Raw genomic sequence first — 19,381 nt, 5'->3', positions numbered from 1 at the left:
GCAGCCAGTCTCCGCTTCACATCCACCTTAATTTTGGAACACTTCTTCTTCACCTCTGCATGTGTGGCTTCTCTGACACCACAGCATTAACCCACTCTCATTATCCCACCCACTCCTTGCGTTTGCTGCTTATGCCGGAGGACAGCGTGCCAAAGAACACATTTTTGCGCGCCTTCACTTCAGAAAGTAGCACCGACATATCGCTTTCCGTGAAGTTCTTCTTTTTCCCCGTCTTATTCAGTCTTTTTCTTTATTTTCTGACCGTACACAGAGGGGAATCGCAGGTGCAGGGCTCATTTAAATATGATTTGAGTATTTAAGTAGGGGCGTGGACAGGGAGGAGTCGGGTGCTCCGACATGTGCGCTCAATTCCACGTTGATTGGGATGTACAAACGAAATGTGCTTGGATTGATGCGTGCGCACAGATTCGTACATCCGACGTTGGAGGGCATTTGGGTTTGAGCGTACGCCATGTTTCAGTAGGAAATCCACGCAAGTCTTTGTACATGAGGCCCCTGAAGTTTCGTTGAAATGAGCGGACAGCTGTCATCAGATCACAAATGGAATTGATCTTTCCCTGCAGCTGCAAATTAAGCCCATTCAGGTGTGACATGATATCAGCCAAAAAAGCTATGATATCCATGTTTTTCTCGTCATTTAGAAAGACAGAAAAGTTGGCTGCTTTCTGACTTTCCAGTTGTTCCAAGAAAGCTGTTACTTCACGTTTAATTGACCAAAAATCGCTCTAGCACCCTGCCTTTGCTGAGCCATCTCACATTGTTGTGGAGCAAAAGATCATCAGAGTTTGCATCAACCTCTTTGAGAAATTCCCTGAGCATGCAATGCTGACAAGAAGAAGATGCCCTGAGAAAGTTTTTGATTTTCATCATTGTCTTCATCACCTCAGCATACTCATCTGACAGGGCGGAGCAAAGGACAGCCTGATGAATATTGCAGTGGTAAGAGATCAGGTCAGCGTTGTCTTCTTTAAACCTTGGCACAGCTCCCTTTTCGCTCCATCAGTGGTTATTGATATGACTTGTTTTGGCTCTATTCCTCGCTTTGATAGCATTTCCTTAATGGCCAGGTAGATGTCTTCTCCTCCCACACCGTAAGTAAAGCTTGTCTTCCTCTTTATCTCTGCTGTCAATGATTTTGCTCCAAACACAAAAAAAAACATGCCTGCCAGCCACATGCCGCAGAGCTACATATGCTATCCTTGGGATACGAAGGTGTTTCGGATCACATCAAAGCCACACACGACAAAAACCCACAACCGGCCGTGATCGTATAGTGGTTAGTACTCTGCGTTGTGGTCGCAGCAACCCCGGTTCGAATCCGGGTCACGGCAACCCCCCCGACCGAAATTGTTTGCATCGCTGAAAAAAGATCCCACTTACATTTCTTAAACTTTAAAAAAAAAATTTTTTGTCTACAGGCCTCTGTCCCGTATCAAAGGTCTGAAAGAATCAAACAACACAAATGCAGAAGGTCTGCCCATTTAAAGAGCATAAAAGGGGTCAAAGTATCAAACAGGCCCCAATGACAAATAGTGCCTTTCTAATGAGTCGCCAAGGCCGCATATGTTCTGTGTTTTTTAGCTCTTCTAAAGGGAGGGTTTTCACACACCGCCACACCCAAAGTATAAACATCCTAACAACAGAAGATGAAAATCGTTTGCCAAATGAATGGATGGATAGACCTGACAAAAAAACAAAACAAAAAGGCTGGACTTTTGCGCTGGACAATGTGAGGGTATATTGAGGATCAACATCCGTGTTGGACGATGTGGAGACTTTCCCAGATAGATGCCAGATATGTTTTTGTAACGACTAAATGCATGATAGAAACTGTGGCTGATTTGATCTGAAACGCATCTGAAACCAGGGCCGGTTCTAGCCCATTGGCTGCCCTAGGCGAGATTGCGATTTTGCGCCCCCCCCCCCCCCCCCCCCATTTGAATCATGTTTGAACAAACCACAACCACATTCTTTTTTTTTTTTTAAGTATCTTTTTATTTCTCAAAAGAAAGCCATTCAGCACACATATATTCAGTCTTACATTTTGCAATTTTTCTTTTGAGCAGCAATCCCACCCCCCACCCTTACAGGGATAAGCCAACAAAACACACAAACGTAAAAGTACAATTATGAAAATGAAAAAGGGAAAAAGCAAAAGAGAAAATACATGTAATCATTCTGATATAGGTACACTATGTTATATGTATTATGCTGTACATTTATATTTGATACATGAACTACAAGCAAGGTAATGGTCTCAGAACATTTTTATTTTTAGAAACTTTGGAACTTTTACAACCAACTCCTCACAATGAAACACGCCCAGCCTTCCTAATCGCAAATTCATCAATGGTGTCATCGAATGATATCTGGCTTGACACGTCTTGGTTTACACTTATAAGAGCAAGCCTATTGAGACGTTCTTGGCTCATTGTTGACCTCAGATATGTTTTTATCAACTTTAACTTGGAAAAGCTTCTCTCTGCAGAAGCTACTGTTACTGGAAGGGTAGCAGCAACTCTGAGGGCGACCCACATGTTTGGAAAGATTTCTCCTAATTTCTTCTCCATCCATTGTGGTCATGCCAGCTTTTGACAAATCAGGGAATTTTACAGTTTTATAGTTTTACAATGACTGGAAATGTGAGTTCATATTTTGACTGTATTAACATACTCCTAAAATAGATGATTATAGCTTTATTATGTATAGCCCACTACTACTAAATCGAATGCTATTACTACCAAAAACTATAATAAATAAACTCACAAGATTCAGAGAGAGGTGAACCTGGGAGATCAGCTGAGCTTTCTTCAGGTGAGGGTCTCTGCAAAAATATCTGGAGTGCACCTAGACATTTTAAAATATAAAATAATATGAGCATAACACACCACTCACCAACACAATCACATGTATTACAATTGTGTATTCACATGTATCTACTATTTACATGACCGTAGCAGATTCTACATAAGCCATTTTTTCCATAAGATTTCCAAGCAAATTAACTCATTTATCTGATTACTTTGAATGTTTACCTAGCTGGAAGGCTCGACAAATGTTAAATGATAAAACAAAAGAAAACTAGCTAGGCTATTTCTTAAAGTAGTTTGGCTTACAAGACTAACTCTAGGTTTTTAGTTTCCTTTAACAAAAAGATTTTGTTGCCTGTGAAAGACAGCTTGTGGATTAAGCTAGCAGGCTAATCGATAGCCCACAAGCTTTCTAGAAATAGCTAATGCTAGCGGAGTAACGTTATGCAGTGATAGCTAGCTTCTACAATGAAACGTCAACCATGAACAGTGACAGAAAACACAATTTTGATTAAACTTTAGAACTAATGTCTGAGATGAAAATACATACCTCTATACTGGGCTTTCTTCTCCTCCTCATCTTTTTTTCGTTTTCGCCCCTGTGCACCAGACATTTTGGTCCTTTTCATGTCGCTAGTTGACCTTCTACAACCGTTAGCGTGATCTAGTTCCAGTGTGGCTGTGACTTGCAACTGCATCGTCATGACGACACCCATGCACATATGTTATGTAATATAATATTACATTTTCATTCGAAAAATGGGTTGGGGCATTTTCGTTTGCACGTGTCGGCCACCGTGTGAAAGGCATAAAAAGGCCAAAAACAAAATTTTCCTAAAAAAAAAAAAAAAAAAGGGGGGGGGGGGGGGGGGCCCTGGCAATTTGGCGCCCTAGGCAGCCGCCTTGGTGGCCTGTAGGAAGAACCGGCCCTGTCTGAAACTGATGGTTTCTCATCACTTTTTGTGTTTATTTAACTGATAAACAGGCCAAAGCCCCTGGCTCCCTTCCATAACTCATTTGGTACAGCAGAGAACTGCAGGTGTCCCATGATACACACCTTAAGCCTGGTTACATGCATTCATACAGGATTCATGAAAAGGATGTTGGCTTTGCTCCCTTCGATAGCTTAGTTGGTAGAGTGGAGGACTGTAGGTGTCCAACAACAGTTATCCTTAGGTCGCTGGTTCAATTCCGGCTCGAAGGATGTGCCAAGCTTTTGTGCACAGAGGCTCTTTTGGCCAACTCCGTCAATCCATTCAAAGCTTTTGGAATATGCTGTTTTACGAAAGACTGTACCACTCTCTATCTAATTTGCTAAGGGCTAGTGGCGCAATGGATAACGCGTCTGACTACGGATCAGAAGATTCTAGGTTCAACTCCTGGCTAGCTCGGCACGCTGGTTTTAGTCTCTCACTTCTCCCACTGCTACAGAACAGGATCGCTTTAAACCTTCTACTCCCTGGGTATCCCTGCTAACTTACGCCCCAAAGATAGCGCAAAGTGTGTCATCTTGCAACACATGTGGATGACCCCACACCGTAAGGAAAGCTCGTCTTCCTCTTTATCTCTGCTGTCAATGATTTTGCTCCAAACACAAAAAAAAAACATGCCTGCCAGCCACATGCCGCAGAGCTACATATGCTATCCTTGGGATACGAAGGTGTTTTGGATCACATCAAAGCCACACACGACAAAAACCCACAACCAGCCGTGATCGTATAGTGGTTAGTACTCTGTGTTGTGGTCGCAGCAACCCCGGTTTGAATCTGGGTCACGGCAACCCCCCGACCGAATTTGTTTGCATCGCTGAAAAAAGATCCCACTTTCAACTTGGATTTCTTAAACTTTAAAAAAAATAATTTTGTCTACAGGCCTCTGTCCCGTATCAAAGGTCTGAAAGAATCAAACAGCACAAATGCAGAAGGTCTGCCCATTTAAAGAGCATAAAAGGGGTCAAAGTATCAAACAGGCCCCAATGAGAAATAGTGCCTTTTTAATGAGTCGCCAAGGCCGCATATGTTCTGTGTTTTTTAGCTCTTCTAAAGGGAGGGTTTTCACACACCGCCACACCCAAAGTATAAACATCCTAACAACAGAAGATGAAAATCGTGTGCCAAATGAATGGATGGATAGACCTGACAAAAAAAGAACCAAACAAAATGGCTGGACTTTTGCGCTGGACAATGTGAGGGTATATTGAGGATCAACATCTGTGTTGGACGATGTGGAGACTTTCCCAGATAGATGCCAGATATGTTTCTGTAACGACTAAATGCATGATAGAAACTGAGGCTGATTTGATCTGAAACGCATCTGAAACTGATGGTTTCTCATCACTTTTTGTGTTTATTTAACTGATAAACAGGCCCAAGCCCCTGGCTCCCTTCCATAACTCATTTGGTACAGCAGAGAACTGCAGGTGTCCCATGATACACAGCTTAAGCCTGGTTACATGCATTCATACAGGATTCATGAAAAGGATGTTGGCTTTGCTCCCTTTGATAGCTCAGTTGGTAGAGCGGAGGACTGTAGGTGCCCAACAGCAGTTATCCTTAGGTCGCTGGTTCAATTCCGGCTCGAAGGATGTGCCAAGCTTTTGTATAAATAGGCTCTTTTGGCCAACTCCGTCAATCCTTTCAAAGCTTTTGGAATATGCTGTTTTACGAAAGACTGTACCACTCTCTATCTAATTTGCTAAGGGCTAGTGGCGCATTGGATAACGCGTCTGACTACGGATCAGAAGATTCTAGGTTCAACTCCTGGCTAGCTCGGCACGCTGGTTTTAGTCTCTCACTTCTCCCACTGCTACAGAACAGGATCGCTTTAAACCTTCTACTCCCTGGGTATCCCTGCTAACTTACGCCCCAAAGATACCTCACAGTGTGTCGTCTTGCAACACATGTGGCTGACCCCACACCGTAAGGAAAGCTCGTCTTCCTCTTTATCTCTGCTGTCAATGATTTTGCTCCAAACACAAAAAAAAAAACATGCCTGCCAGCCACATGCCGCAGAGCTACATATGCAATCCTTGGGATACGAAGGTGTTTCGGATCACATCAAAGCCACACACGACAAAAACCCTCAACCGGCCGTGATCGTATAGTGGTTAGTACTCTGCGTTGTGGTCGCAGCAACCCCCGTTCGAATCCGGGTCACGGCAACCCCCTGACCGACTTTGTTTGCATCGCTGAAAAAAGATCCCACTTTCAACTTAGATTTCTTAAACTTTAAAAAAAATAATTTTGTCAACAGGCGTCTGTCCCGTATCAAAGGTCTGAAAGAATCAAACAGCACAAATGCAGAAGGTCTGCCCATTTAAAGAGCATAAAAGGGGTCAAAGTATCAAACAGGCCCCAATGAGAAATATTGCCTTTTTAATGAGTCGCCAAGGCCGCATATGTTCTGTGTTTTTTAGCTCTTCTAAAGGGAGGGTTTTCACACACCGCCACACCCAAAGTATAACAACAGAAGATGAAAATCGTGTGCCAAATGAATGGATGGATAGACCTGACAAAAAAAGAACCAAACAAAATGGCTGGACTTTTGCGCTGGACAATGTGAGGGTATATTGAGGATCAACATCTTTGTTGGACGATGTGGAGACTTTCCCAGATAGATGCCAGATATGTTTTTGTAACGACTAAATGCATGATAGAAACTGAGGCTGATTTGATCTGAAACGCATCTGAAACTGATGGTTTCTCATCACTTTTTGTGTTTATTTAACTGATAAACAGGCCCAAGCCCCTGGCTCCCTTCCATAACTCATTTGGTACAGCAGAGAACTGCAGGTGTCCCATGATACACACCTTAAGCCTGGTTACATGCATTCATACAGGATTCATGAAAAGGATGTTGGCGTTGCTCCCTTCGATAGCTCAGTTGGTAGAGCGGAGGACTGTAGGTGCCCAACAACAGTTATCCTTAGGTCGCTGGTTCAATTCCGGCTCGAAGGATGTGCCAAGCTTTTGTATACAGAGGCTCTTTTGGCCAACTCCGTCAATCCTTTCAAAGCTTTTGGAATATGCTGTTTTACGAAAGACTGTTCCACTCTCTATCGAACTTGCTAAGGGCTAGTGGCGCAATGGATAACGCGTCTGACTACGGATCAGAAGATTCAAGGTTCAACTCCTGGCTAGCTCGGCACGCTGGTTTTAGTCTCTCACTTCTCCCACTGCTCCAGAACAGGATCGCTTTAAACCTTCTACTCCCTGGGTATCCCAGCTCACTTACGCCCCAAAAATACCTCACAGTGTGTCGTCTTGCAACACATGTGGCTGACCCCACACCGTAAGGAAAGCTCGTCTTCCTCTTTATCTCTGCTGTCAATGATTTTGCTCCAAACACAAAAAAAAACATGCCTGCCAGCCACATGCCGCAGAGCTACATATGCAATCCTTGGGATACGAAGGTGTTTCGGATCACATGAAAGCCACACACGACAAAAACCCTCAACCGGCCGTGATCGTATAGTGGTTAGTACTCTGCGTTGTGGTCGCAGCAACCCCCGTTCGAATCCGGGTCACGGCAACCCCCTGACCGACTTTGTTTGCATCGCTGAAAAAAGATCCCACTTTCAACTTAGATTTCTTAAACTTTAAAAAAAATAATTTTGTCAACAGGCGTCTGTCCCGTATCAAAGGTCTGAAAGAATCAAACAGCACAAATGCAGAAGGTCTGCCCATTTAAAGAGCATAAAAGGGGTCAAAGTATCAAACAGGCCCCAATGAGAAATATTGCCTTTTTAATGAGTCGCCAAGGCCGCATATGTTCTGTGTTTTTTAGCTCTTCTAAAGGGAGGGTTTTCACACACCGCCACACCCAAAGTATAACAACAGAAGATGAAAATCGTGTGCCAAATGAATGGATGGATAGACCTGACAAAAAAAGAACCAAACAAAATGGCTGGACTTTTGCGCTGGACAATGTGAGGGTATATTGAGGATCAACATCTTTGTTGGACGATGTGGAGACTTTCCCAGATAGATGCCAGATATGTTTTTGTAACGACTAAATGCATGATAGAAACTGAGGCTGATTTGATCTGAAACGCATCTGAAACTGATGGTTTCTCATCACTTTTTGTGTTTATTTAACTGATAAACAGGCCCAAGCCCCTGGCTCCCTTCCATAACTCATTTGGTACAGCAGAGAACTGCAGGTGTCCCATGATACACACCTTAAGCCTGGTTACATGCATTCATACAGGATTCATGAAAAGAGTGTTGGCTTTGCTCCCTTCGATAGCTCAGTTGGTAGAGCGGAGGACTGTAGGTGTCCAACAACAGTTATCCTTAGGTCGCTGGTTCAATTCCGGCTCGAAGGATGTGCCAAGCTTTTGTATACAGAGGCTCTTTTGGCCAACTCCGTCAATCCTTTCAAAGCTTTTGGAATATGCTGTTTTACGAAAGACTGTTCCACTCTCTATCGAACTTGCTAAGGGCTAGTGGCGCAATGGATAACGCGTCTGACTACGGATCAGAAGATTCAAGGTTCAACTCCTGGCTAGCTTGGCACGCTGGTTTTAGTCTCTCACTTCTCCCACTGCTCCAGAACAGGATCGCTTTAAACCTTCTACTCCCTGGGTATCCCAGCTCACTTACGCCCCAAAAATACCTCACAGTGCGTCGTCTTGCAACACATGTGGCTGACCCCACACCGTAAGGAAAGCTCGTCTTCCTCTTTATCTCTGCTGTCAATGATTTTGCTCCAAACACAAAAAAAAACATGCCTGCCAGCCACATGCCGCAGAGCTACATATGCTATCCTTGGGATACGAAGGTGTTTCGGATCACATCAAAGCCACACACGACAAAAACCCACAACCAGCCGTGATCGTATAGTGGTTAGTACTCTGTGTTGTGGTCGCAGCAACCCAGGTTTGAATCTGGGTCACGGCAACCCCCCGACCGAATTTGTTTGCATCGCTGAAAAAAGATCCCACTTTCAACTTGGATTTCTTAAACTTTAAAAAAAATAATTTTGTCTACAGGCCCCTGTCCCGTATCAAAGGTCTGAAAGAATCAAACAGCACAAATGCAGAAGGTCTGCCCATTTAAAGAGCATAAAAGGGGTCAAAGTATCAAACAGGCCCCAATGAGAAATAGTGCCTTTTTAATGAGTCGCCAAGGCCGCATATGTTCTGTGTTTTTTAGCTCTTCTAAAGGGAGGGTTTTCACACACCGCCACACCCAAAGTATAAACATCCTAACAACAGAAGATGAAAATCGTGTGCCAAATGAATGGATGGATAGACCTGACAAAAAAAGAACCAAACAAAATGGCTGGACTTTTGCGCTGGACAATGTGAGGGTATATTGAGGATCAACATCTGTGTTGGACGATGTGGAGACTTTCCCAGATAGATGCCAGATATGTTTTTGTAACGACTAAATGCATGATAGAAACTGAGGCTGATTTGATCTGAAACGCATCTGAAACTGATGGTTTCTCATCACTTTTTGTGTTTATTTAACTGATAAACAGGCCCAAGCCCCTGGCTCCCTTCCATAACTCATTTGGTACAGCAGAGAACTGCAGGTGTCCCATGATACACAGCTTAAGCCTGGTTACATGCATTCATACAGGATTCATGAAAAGGATGTTGGCTTTGCTCCCTTTGATAGCTCAGTTGGTAGAGCGGAGGACTGTAGGTGCCCAACAGCAGTTATCCTTAGGTTGCTGGTTCAATTCCTGCTAGAGGGATGTGCCAAGCTTTTGTATACAGAGGCTCTTTTGGCCAACTCCGTCAATCCATTCAAAGCTTTTGGAATATGCTGTTTTACGAAAGACTGTTCCACTCTCTATCGAACTTGCTAAGGGCTAGTGGCGCAATGGATAACGCGTCTGACTACGGATCAGAAGATTCTAGGTTCAACTCCTGGCTAGCTCGGCACGCTGGTTTTAGTCTCTCACTTCTCCCACTGCTTTAGAACAGGATCGCTTTAAACCTTCTACTCCCTGGGTATCCCTGCAAACTTACGCCCCAAAGATAGCGCAAAGTGTGTCATCTTGCAACACATGTGGCTGACCCCACACCGTAAGGAAAGCTCGTCTTCCTCTTTATCTCTGCTGTCAATGATTTTGCTCCAAACACAAAAAAAAAACATGCCTGCCAGCCACATGCCGCAGAGCTACATATGCTATCCTTGGGATACGAAGGTGTTTCGGATCACATCAAAGCCACACACGACAAAAACCCACAACCGGCTGTGATCGTATAGTGGTTAGTACTCTGCGTTGTGGTCGCAGCTACCCCCGTTCGAATCCGGGTCACGGCAACCCCCCGACCGAATTTGTTTGCATCGCTGAAAAAAGATCCCACTTTCAACTTACATTTCTTAAACTTTTAAAAAAAAGCAGAGAACTACAGGTGTCCCATGATACACACCTTAAGCCTGGTTACATGCATTCATACAGGATTCATGAAAAGGATGTGGGCTTTGCTCCCTTCGATAGCTCAGTTGGTAGAGCGGAGGACTGTAGGTGCCCGACAACAGTTATCCTTAAAGGGACACTCCACCCATTTGCATTAGGCTTTGCATTGTTAGAAACCCAGTCATACTTTTGAATGGTCATGCAACACTCTCTCATTTCCCCCTGAGACGGGAGAAATCCGTATTCACCTCTTTACACTTCCTCCTACAATGACGCAAAATGACGATTTTTGCGTCATTGTAGGAGGAAGTGTAAGAGGGGTGGATTTCTGTTGAGACTACAAGCCTAGTTCCCACCCTTCAACATCGCCCATAGGGGGTTGGACCTAATGGGCTAACAGACCTATCACAGATCAGTGCCAGTGCTTTAGACTGGCAGAGAGCTGCAGCTAACATATATATATCTATATCTATATAGATATAGGTATATATAATTGTCATGAGATCCACACTCCTTACCAGTTGGTGGCGGTAATGCTGCTTTAAGTTGTTTGCCAACCGCCAATAAAAAAAACGAAATAGAGAGAGAGATAGAGCTGCAGCCTGCAGCTAACACGGAGAACTGGAGAAGATATGGCTCGAGCTGGGGCGAATTGGTGGCGTCCTGGAGACCTACTTTAGAATACCTAAAGTCAACTGGAAACGACAGCCAAAGCCTACAGGGCCAAATGGACGTCTTTCTGTAAAGTAAGTTTGTTTACTTTGTTACTATGTCAAGGAGTACTCTTGCTAACACGCTAACGTGGCATGTTCATTGCACAAATAGCTTGCAGTTATGCAAGCTACTGTGGCACGATAGGCTCAAATGCCATCACTCACTTTGTGATCAATGTTTTGTCTAGACAATTTCGTCTAACAGCCTACCGGCACTTTCTTGAGTGGGTCCTGCAAGGAGAGAGATTGGGCAGAGGGCGTCGTGGCGTGCAGGCTATCCGCCAGAACTACCCAGCTCCAGACGGCCAGTACTGCGGGCACCTCGGGAGGAGCTATAGTTTCCTTGTTTTATATTCATTCAACAGTTGTATTGTTTGTATAGTTATTTAATTAAATGGTTAAAATGTACGTTGTTGTGGTTCTTTCTTAGTAATGTTGCTCCAAGTGTATTCGAGTTATTGAACGACCAACATTTCAGAACGGGAACTACCTAGCTACTGTTACCTCAGATGACAAAACGACAGAATTGTGATCATAGCCTACCTATAATTACTATAAATTATGAAGCATTACAAGTATACATTGCATTATAAGTTTGTTGCAAATCAGTTACCTCCTTCCAAGTTTATGATGCTATTCTAAACTTTGTTGAAGGCAGACAGGAGAGAAGGAGTGACATTTTGTTTTTTAATTCACAAAATAAGAATTGTCATGAACATAAAGACACACAAACAAAACTATCCACACTATAAAAAAAAGAGGTATTGACCCTGTGATTGAGTATACAGTAAGGTGCTCGATGGAAGTGCAAACAGGTAAGGCAGTGACATGATTTCCAGGTAGCGTAGTCGGGTGGAGCTCGTATACTCTCGGGTGCTTCGATAGCGGTGCCGGGAGAACGTTAGACTGTTGATTCACATCCAATCACGTTTCGCCATTTCCATTTTTCCATTTCTGCTCACAGCCAATGAAGAAAGCCGAATCCCATTTCTGCTCACAGCCAATGAAGAAAGCCGAATCCCATTTCTGCTCACAGCCAATGAAGAAAGCCGAATCCCATTTTTGCTCATAGCCAATGAAGAAAGCCAAATCCCATTTGTATCTACCTGACGGAGCATCGCCAGAGAGAGACCGGAGTTTAATTTGAATTAAAAAAGTTGAAATTTCAAAGTACTTCACGATATTATTTAAGGTAAGAAACCGACAATGTTGTTATGTTTAGTTGTGGTAACGTATTACCTGTACTAGCCGTATAGCGAAGAACGTCTTGTTTATGTAAGGGTCGAGGGATAGCGGTCAGTTTCATTCATTCTAATGAACGTTGTAAATATAGTTGTTATCGTACATAGGCAGAGTTACAGTCATCATGATGTATATGAATACATTGTTATGCTTAGCCTACAGGTGAAGTCGTACCACCGTTAAATGTCTGAATTAACGTTAATTAGTAGCCTATAGATTTGGGCTTTATTGTAATTGTAACCCTATGTAATCAAATTAGTGTGTAATAATCTGAGTTTTATGGTGTTATGACATCATACCCACACAAACCACATTATTCCTTCCTCCATCCCTGTCCAAAAACACTGAGATGGCATATGTGCTATGTGAAATAAATGTATGGAACAGATTAACTACTCAGTTCTTATTTTCTATTGGAAGATGGCTTCCAAGCAAAAGAAGCACAGGGTGTGATGAATGGATGGCCCGCCTGCGCAGATTTGCTACACAGGGGGTCTGGCCTTCTGAAGTGGGAAACAGACCGGCACCACGACAGAAGAAATGGCATGACCTGTACCAGAAGGTAAACTTTGACATGTATATAAACACAGGAAAGCCATGTCATATTTAGAGGGACCACTGATGATTCACTGTCATATGTTACAGATTGAGAAGTGTCCCCTGCAACAAAGGGGGCAAACGTCTCTGTTTGGGGGGACGCAGACATGCAATTGTGGTTTCCATATGAAAAAGGTATAAAAAGTGTTGATGGTTATTGGTTGGTTGATGGTTATGTTAATGTATGATGGTATATTGTGTATTTTTTATTTAATTTCCCTTTCTGTGAAACTGTAGCCTTCTAGTTTGGTGCAGTGGGTGCAAAGCAGCCTTTATTTCCACCAGCAAGGCCATCTTAGACCAGCTGGACCAAGCCTGGAATTTAGGCTGATCGAACTCGCAAGTGAGAATACTGAGATTATTTAGCTTGTGTAACAAATGTTTGTCATGTAAAGCACAATTGAGATTAGCTGGTTTTAATGTTTATGTCTGTCTGTCTGTCTCTCTTTTCCTTTGTTTTATTCAGATATGCCTGTGACATGCGGGTCATACGGTTCCTGAGGGAGAGGGCCCTGGGAAACAGCCCTTCTCGCCTGGTGAGGCAACTGCGGGAGAACCACAGCGAGGAGTGGCTGAAGCGTGTTTGCCGGTATCTCGGTGCCTGCTCCAACTTCACCTCCCAGCCAAGCTTGCTCCCTGTGAGGTTTCAGGAGCCACCTGAGCCTGAAACGATCCCCTCCCACAGGTGGATGTTGGCTGTTTATGGCAGGGATATCTTGGGCAGGCTGGACCACGTTAAAGCCAGCATAACGTCCACATATGGCAGCATCTTGAAGATGGACTCCACCAAAAAGGTAACTTTTTTTACATTTTTAATATTAAAAGAATTGAAAATAAATCATTAGTAGTAGTATAGACCTGAAATATGAAAGTAATGTTTCATATATAGATAATCAAGCATCACTCGCTGTCTTTTCTGTGTGATTGCAGATCACAAAGAAGCTGTCAGGGTTAGCAAAGGGGACAGCTTTGTGGCTGACATCTGTTGGCAATAAGGTGGGCCAATTCCTCATCAGTGTTCTGACAGCTCAAGAGGGTCCTGCCCTGGACCGAATGGCAGCTGGCCTCATCCAGAGGTACACTGATGCAGGTGTGGCTCCACCTCAAGTTCTTTATGTGGACTGTGACTGCTGTCGGGAGGACACTGGGCAGACCAAGCTCAAGCAGCGATTTGTGTGTGCGTGCTTGTTTGTAAAAGTTTGCAAACTGTTAGTGTGTGTGTGTGTGTGTGCTTGTCAGTGTGTTTGTAAATATAAATAAAAATAACTTTATTTCTACAGCAGTATCCTTTGTTTTTTCCGAGCACACCTATGGAAAACCTTTGTAAACTCACACAAATTTAATAATATTAATTTAATAATTTAATAATGGTATTGCTGATAGATCCACAGGCTGTGAGAACTGAATCTCAGAAACATTTCTTTGATATAAATGTTAATTATTTTTATAAGCAGTAATAGTAGTATAACATTCTTATTTTTATCAATATTCTTGAAATAAAACGTAAAAATTACAATTCAATTCATACAATTAATATTCTTAATTTTATCAATCTTATACAACATTAAAACTAAAAGAAAGGGACAGACTTATGTTGCAGACAGTGTGTGAGAAGTGATTAACAGAAACATTTTTTATAATATAAAAAATATAAGCAGTATTAGGTGTGTGGTGGTTTAATATTCTTCTCTGTATTGTTCTTATTGCAAGAAATTGCATTATTATTCTCACCAGTTGTATTTGTATGAATTTGCATGAATTGATGGATGTTCCAATCAGGATTCGAAGCGTGCTGGGCCCATAACCCAGAGGTCGATGGACCGAAACCGATGGATCCTCTGCTATCTATAAATTTTCAAATCAAACTCAACATATCTCATTATAAAAACCTGGAAAAGATGATGTAACATTCATAGCATCACAATTGACACTTGACCAAATCTGAAAGCCTTTCTACACACTCTTAATTCAAACTCGTTTGTTGTGTACATGAGTGTTCTCCAAAGTCCACTTTTCTGATATAAGTAAGAAAAAACAATTATTCTGTCAAAAGACTCAAATCTTTCACTTTTGTTAAATGGATTAGAGGATCGTTTACCCGATTTCTTTAAGTTGTGTTTTTTATTTTGAATAGTCGCGTGGATAAGGCACTGGCCTCCTAAGCCAGGGATTGTGGGTTCAAGTCCCATCTGAGGTGTGTAGCAGAGTGGCGCAGCGGAAGCGTGCTGGGCCCATAACCCAGAGGTCGATGGACCGAAACCATCCTCTGCTATGTATAAATTTTCAAATCAAACTCAACATATCTCATTAAAAAAACCTGGAAAAGATGATGTAACATTCATAGCATCACAATTGACACTTGACCAACTCTGAAACCCTTTCTACACACTCTTAATTCAAACTCGTTTGGTGTGCACACGAGTGTCCTCCAATGTCCACTTTTCTGATATAAGTAAGAAAAAAGAATTATTGTGTCAAAAGACTGAAATCTTTCACTTTTGTTCAATGGATGAGAGGATCGTTTACCCGATTTCTTTTAGTTGTGTTTTTTATTTTGAATAGTGACGTGGATAAGGCACTGGCCTCCTAAGCCAGGGATTGTGGGTTCGAGTCCCATCTGAGGTGTGTAGCAGAGTGGCGCAGCAAAAGTGTGTTGGACCCATAACCCAGAGGTAGATGGACTGAAACCATCCTCTGCTATGTATAAATTTTCAAATCAAACTCAACATCTCTCGTTAAAAAAACCTGGAAAAGATGATGTAAAATTTAGCATAATCACAATTGACCAACTCTGAAAACCTTTCTACACACTCTTAATTCAAACTAGTTTGGTGTGCACACGAGTGTCCTCCAATGTCCACTTTTCTCATATAAGTAAGAAAAAATAATTATTGTGTCAAAAGACTGAAATCTTTCACTTTTGTTCAATGGATGAGAGGATCGTTTACCCGATTTCTTTTAGTTGTGTTTTTTATTTTGAATAGTGACATGGATAAGGCACTGGCCTCCTAAGCCAGGGATTGTGGGTTCAAGTCCCATCAGAGGTGTGTAGCAGAGTGGCGCAGCGGAAGCGTGCTGGGCCCATAACCCAGAGGTCGATGGACCGAAACCATCCTCTGCTATCTATAAATTTTCAAATCAAACTCAACATATCTCATTAAAAAAACCTGGAAAAGATGATGTAACATTCAGCATAATCACAATTAACACTTGACCAACTCTGAAAACCTTTCTACACACTCTTAATTCAAACACGTTTTGTGTGCTCATGAGTGTTCTCCAATGTCCACTTTTCTGATATAAGTAAGAAAAAAGAATTATTGTGTCAAAAGACTGAAATCTTTCACTTTTGTTCAATGGATGAGAGGATCGTTTACCCGATTTCTTTTAGTTGTGTTTTTTATTTTGAATAGTGACGTGGATAAGGCACTGGCCTCCTAAGCCAGGGATTGTGGGTTCGAGTCCCATCTGAGGTGTGTAGCAGAGTGGCGCAGCGGAAGCGTGCTGGGCCCATAACCCAGAGGTCGATGAACCGAAACCATCCTCTGCTATGTATACATTTTCAAATCAAACTCAACATCTATCACTAAAAAAACCTGGAAAAGATGTTGTAACATTCATAGCATCACAATTGACACTTGACCAACTCTGAAAACCTTTCTACACACTCTTAATTCAAACTCGTTTGGTGTGCACACGAGTGTCCTCCAATGTCCACTTTTCTGATATAAGTAAGAAAAAAGAATTATTGTGTCAAAAGACTGAAATCTTTCACTTTTGTTCAATGGATTAGAGGATTGTTTACCCGATTTCTTTTAGATGTGTTTTTTATTTTGAATAGTCACGTTGATAAGGCACTGGCCTCCTAAGCCAGGGATTGTGGGTTCAAGTCCCATCAGAGGTGTGTAGCAGAGTGGCGCAGCAGAAGCGTGCTGGGCCCATAACCCAAAGGTCGATGGACAGAAACCATTCTCTGCTATTTTATAACTTTTCAAATCAAACTCAACATCTCTCATTATAAAAACCTGGAAAAGATGATGTAACATTCATAGCATAACAATTGACACTTGACCAACTCTGAAAACCTTTCTACACACTCTTAATTCAAACTCGTTTGGTGTGCACACGAGTGTCCTCCAATGTCCTCTTTTCTGATATAAGTAAGAAAAAATAATTATTGTGTCAAAAGACTGAAATCTTTCACTTTTGATAAATGGATTAGAGGATCGTTTACCCGATTTCTTTTTATTAAGTATGTTATTTTGAATAGTCACGTGGAAAAGGCACTGGCCTCCTAAGCCAGGGATTGTGGGTTCGAGTCCCGTCTGAGGTGTGTAGCAGAGTGGCGCAGCAGAAGCATGCTGGGCCCATAACCCAAAGGTCGATGGACTGAAACCATCCTCTGCTATCTATAAATTTTCAAATCAAACTCAACATCTCTCATTATAAAAACCTGGAAAAGATGATGTAACATTCATAGCATAACAATTGACACTTGACCAACTCTGAAAACCTTTCTACACACTCTTAATTCAAACTCGTTTGGTGTGCACACGAGCGTCCTCCAATGTCCTCTTTTCTGATATAAGTAAGAAAAAATAATTATTGTGTCAAAAGACTGAAATCTTTCACTTTTGATAAATGGATTAGAGGATCGTTTACCCGATTTCTTTTTATTAAGTATGTTATTTTGAATAGTCACGTGGAAAAGGCACTGGCCTCCTAAGCCAGGGATTGTGGGTACAAATCCCATCTGAGGTGTGTAGCAGGGTGGCGCAGCGGAAGCGTGCTGGGCCCATAACCCAGAGGTCGATGGACCGAAACCATCCTCTGCTATTTTATAACTTTTCAAATCAAACTCAACATCTCTCATTATAAAAACCTGGAAAAGATGATGTAACATTCAGCATAATCACAATTAACACTTGACCAACTCTGAAAACCTTTCTACACACTCTTAATTCAAACTAGTTTGGTGTGCTCATGAGTGTTCTCCAATGTCCACTTTTCTGATATAAGTAAGAAAAAATTATTATTGTGTCAAAAGACTGAAATCTTTCACTTTTGTTAAATGGATTAGAGGATCGTTTACCCGATTTCTTTTTATTAAGTATGTTATTTTGAATAGTCACATGGATAAGGCACTGGCCTCCTAAGCCAGGGATTGTGGGTTCGAGACCCATCTGAGGTGTATAGCAGAGTGATGCAGCAGAAGAGCCTCAGAGCCCTAATGGGTAAGTCACTGGCCTCCTAAGCCAAGGATTGTGGGTTTTAGTCCTATCTGAGGTGTGTAGCAGAGCGGAGCAGCGGAGGCGTGCTGGGCCCATAACCCAGAGGTCGATGGACCGAAACCATCCTCTGCTATGTATAAATTTTCAAATCAAACTCAACATATCTCATTAAAAAAACCTGGAAAAGATGATGTAACATTCATAGCATCACAATTGACACTTGACCAACTCTGAAAGCCTTTCTACACACTCTTAATTCAAACTAGTTTGTTGTGCACACGAGTGTTCTCCAAAGTCCACTTTTCTGATATAAGTAAGAAAAAAGAATTATTGTGTCAAAAGACTGAAATCTTTCACTTTTGTTCAATGGATGAGAGGATCGTTTACCCGATTTCTTTTAGTTGTGCTTTTTATTTTGAATAGTGACGTGGATAAGGAAATGGCCTCCAAAGCCAGGGATTGTGGGTTCGAGTCCCATCTGAGGTGTGTTGTAGAGTGATGCAGCAGAAGAGCCTCAGTGGCCTAATGGATAAGGCACTGGCCTCCTAAGCCAGGGATTGTGGGTTCGAGTCCCATCTGAGGTGTGTAGTAGAGTGGCGCAGCAAAAGTGTGTTGGACCCATAACCCAGAGGTAGATGGACTGAAACCATCCTCTGCTATCTATAAATTTTCAAATCAAACTCAACATCTCTCGTTAAAAAAACCTGGAAAAGATGATGTAAAATTCAGCATAATCACAATTGACCAACTCTGAAAACCTTTCTACACACTCTTAATTCAAACTAGTTTGGTGTGCTCATGAGTGTTCTCCAATGTCCACTTTTCTGATATAAGTAAGAAAAAATAATTATTGTGTCAAAAGACTGAAATCTTTCACTTTTGTTCAATGGATGAGAGGATCGTTTACCCGATTTCTTTTAGTTGTGTTTTTTATTTTGAATAGTGACATGGATAAGGCACTGGCCTCCTAAGCCAGGGATTGTGGGTTCAAGTCCCATCAGAGGTGTGTAGCAGAGTGGCGCAGCGGAAGCGTGCTGGGCCCATAACCCAGAGGTCGATGGACCGAAACCATCCTCTGCTATCTATAAATTTTCAAATCAAACTCAACATATCTCATTAAAAAAACCTGGAAAAGATGATGTAACATTCAGCATAATCACAATTAACACTTGACCAACTCTGAAAACCTTTCTACACACTCTTAATTCAAACACGTTTTGTGTGCTCATGAGTGTTCTCCAATGTCCACTTTTCTGATATAAGTAAGAAAAAAGAATTATTGTGTCAAAAGACTGAAATCTTTCACTTTTGTTCAATGGATGAGAGGATCGTTTACCCGATTTCTTTTAGTTGTGTTTTTTATTTTGAATAGTGACGTGGATAAGGCACT

The 19,381-nt window shown here is 42.1% G+C and overlaps 11 non-coding genes across 11 annotated transcripts; all 11 read left to right on the top strand.

Annotated features, from left to right (window-relative positions):
* Window positions 1-1,280: 1,280 nt before the first annotated feature.
* Window positions 1,281-1,352, top strand: trnah-gug (transfer RNA histidin (anticodon GUG)). The gene has a single exon. It is a non-coding gene; the product is annotated as a tRNA-His (tRNA).
* Window positions 1,353-3,946: 2,594 nt separating this feature from the next.
* trnay-gua (transfer RNA tyrosine (anticodon GUA)) lies at window positions 3,947-4,035 on the top strand. The gene is given in 2 exon segments: window positions 3,947-3,983; window positions 4,000-4,035. It is a non-coding gene; the product is annotated as a tRNA-Tyr (tRNA).
* Window positions 4,036-4,149: 114 nt separating this feature from the next.
* Window positions 4,150-4,222, top strand: trnar-acg (transfer RNA arginine (anticodon ACG)). The gene has a single exon. It is a non-coding gene; the product is annotated as a tRNA-Arg (tRNA).
* Window positions 4,223-5,326: 1,104 nt separating this feature from the next.
* On the top strand, window positions 5,327-5,415 carry trnay-gua (transfer RNA tyrosine (anticodon GUA)). Its single transcript is given in 2 exon segments — window positions 5,327-5,363; window positions 5,380-5,415. It is a non-coding gene; the product is annotated as a tRNA-Tyr (tRNA).
* Window positions 5,416-5,529: 114 nt separating this feature from the next.
* trnar-acg (transfer RNA arginine (anticodon ACG)) lies at window positions 5,530-5,602 on the top strand. The gene has a single exon. It is a non-coding gene; the product is annotated as a tRNA-Arg (tRNA).
* Window positions 5,603-6,698: 1,096 nt separating this feature from the next.
* On the top strand, window positions 6,699-6,787 carry trnay-gua (transfer RNA tyrosine (anticodon GUA)). Its single transcript is given in 2 exon segments — window positions 6,699-6,735; window positions 6,752-6,787. It is a non-coding gene; the product is annotated as a tRNA-Tyr (tRNA).
* A 114-nt stretch (window positions 6,788-6,901) lies between these two features.
* On the top strand, window positions 6,902-6,974 carry trnar-acg (transfer RNA arginine (anticodon ACG)). Its single transcript has one exon. It is a non-coding gene; the product is annotated as a tRNA-Arg (tRNA).
* Window positions 6,975-8,068: 1,094 nt separating this feature from the next.
* On the top strand, window positions 8,069-8,157 carry trnay-gua (transfer RNA tyrosine (anticodon GUA)). The gene is given in 2 exon segments: window positions 8,069-8,105; window positions 8,122-8,157. It is a non-coding gene; the product is annotated as a tRNA-Tyr (tRNA).
* A 114-nt stretch (window positions 8,158-8,271) lies between these two features.
* trnar-acg (transfer RNA arginine (anticodon ACG)) lies at window positions 8,272-8,344 on the top strand. The gene has a single exon. It is a non-coding gene; the product is annotated as a tRNA-Arg (tRNA).
* Window positions 8,345-9,650: 1,306 nt separating this feature from the next.
* On the top strand, window positions 9,651-9,723 carry trnar-acg (transfer RNA arginine (anticodon ACG)). The gene has a single exon. It is a non-coding gene; the product is annotated as a tRNA-Arg (tRNA).
* An 8,779-nt stretch (window positions 9,724-18,502) lies between these two features.
* On the top strand, window positions 18,503-18,575 carry trnar-ccu (transfer RNA arginine (anticodon CCU)). The gene has a single exon. It is a non-coding gene; the product is annotated as a tRNA-Arg (tRNA).
* The last annotated feature ends 806 nt before the right edge of the window (window positions 18,576-19,381 follow it).

The sequence above is a fragment of the Odontesthes bonariensis genome, chromosome 8 (genome assembly GCF_027942865.1).
Source record: "Odontesthes bonariensis isolate fOdoBon6 chromosome 8, fOdoBon6.hap1, whole genome shotgun sequence".
Lineage (NCBI taxonomy): Eukaryota > Metazoa > Chordata > Actinopteri > Atheriniformes > Atherinopsidae > Odontesthes > Odontesthes bonariensis.
Note: the sequence above shows the minus strand (reverse complement) of the source record. Positions and strands in the feature narration are given on the sequence as shown.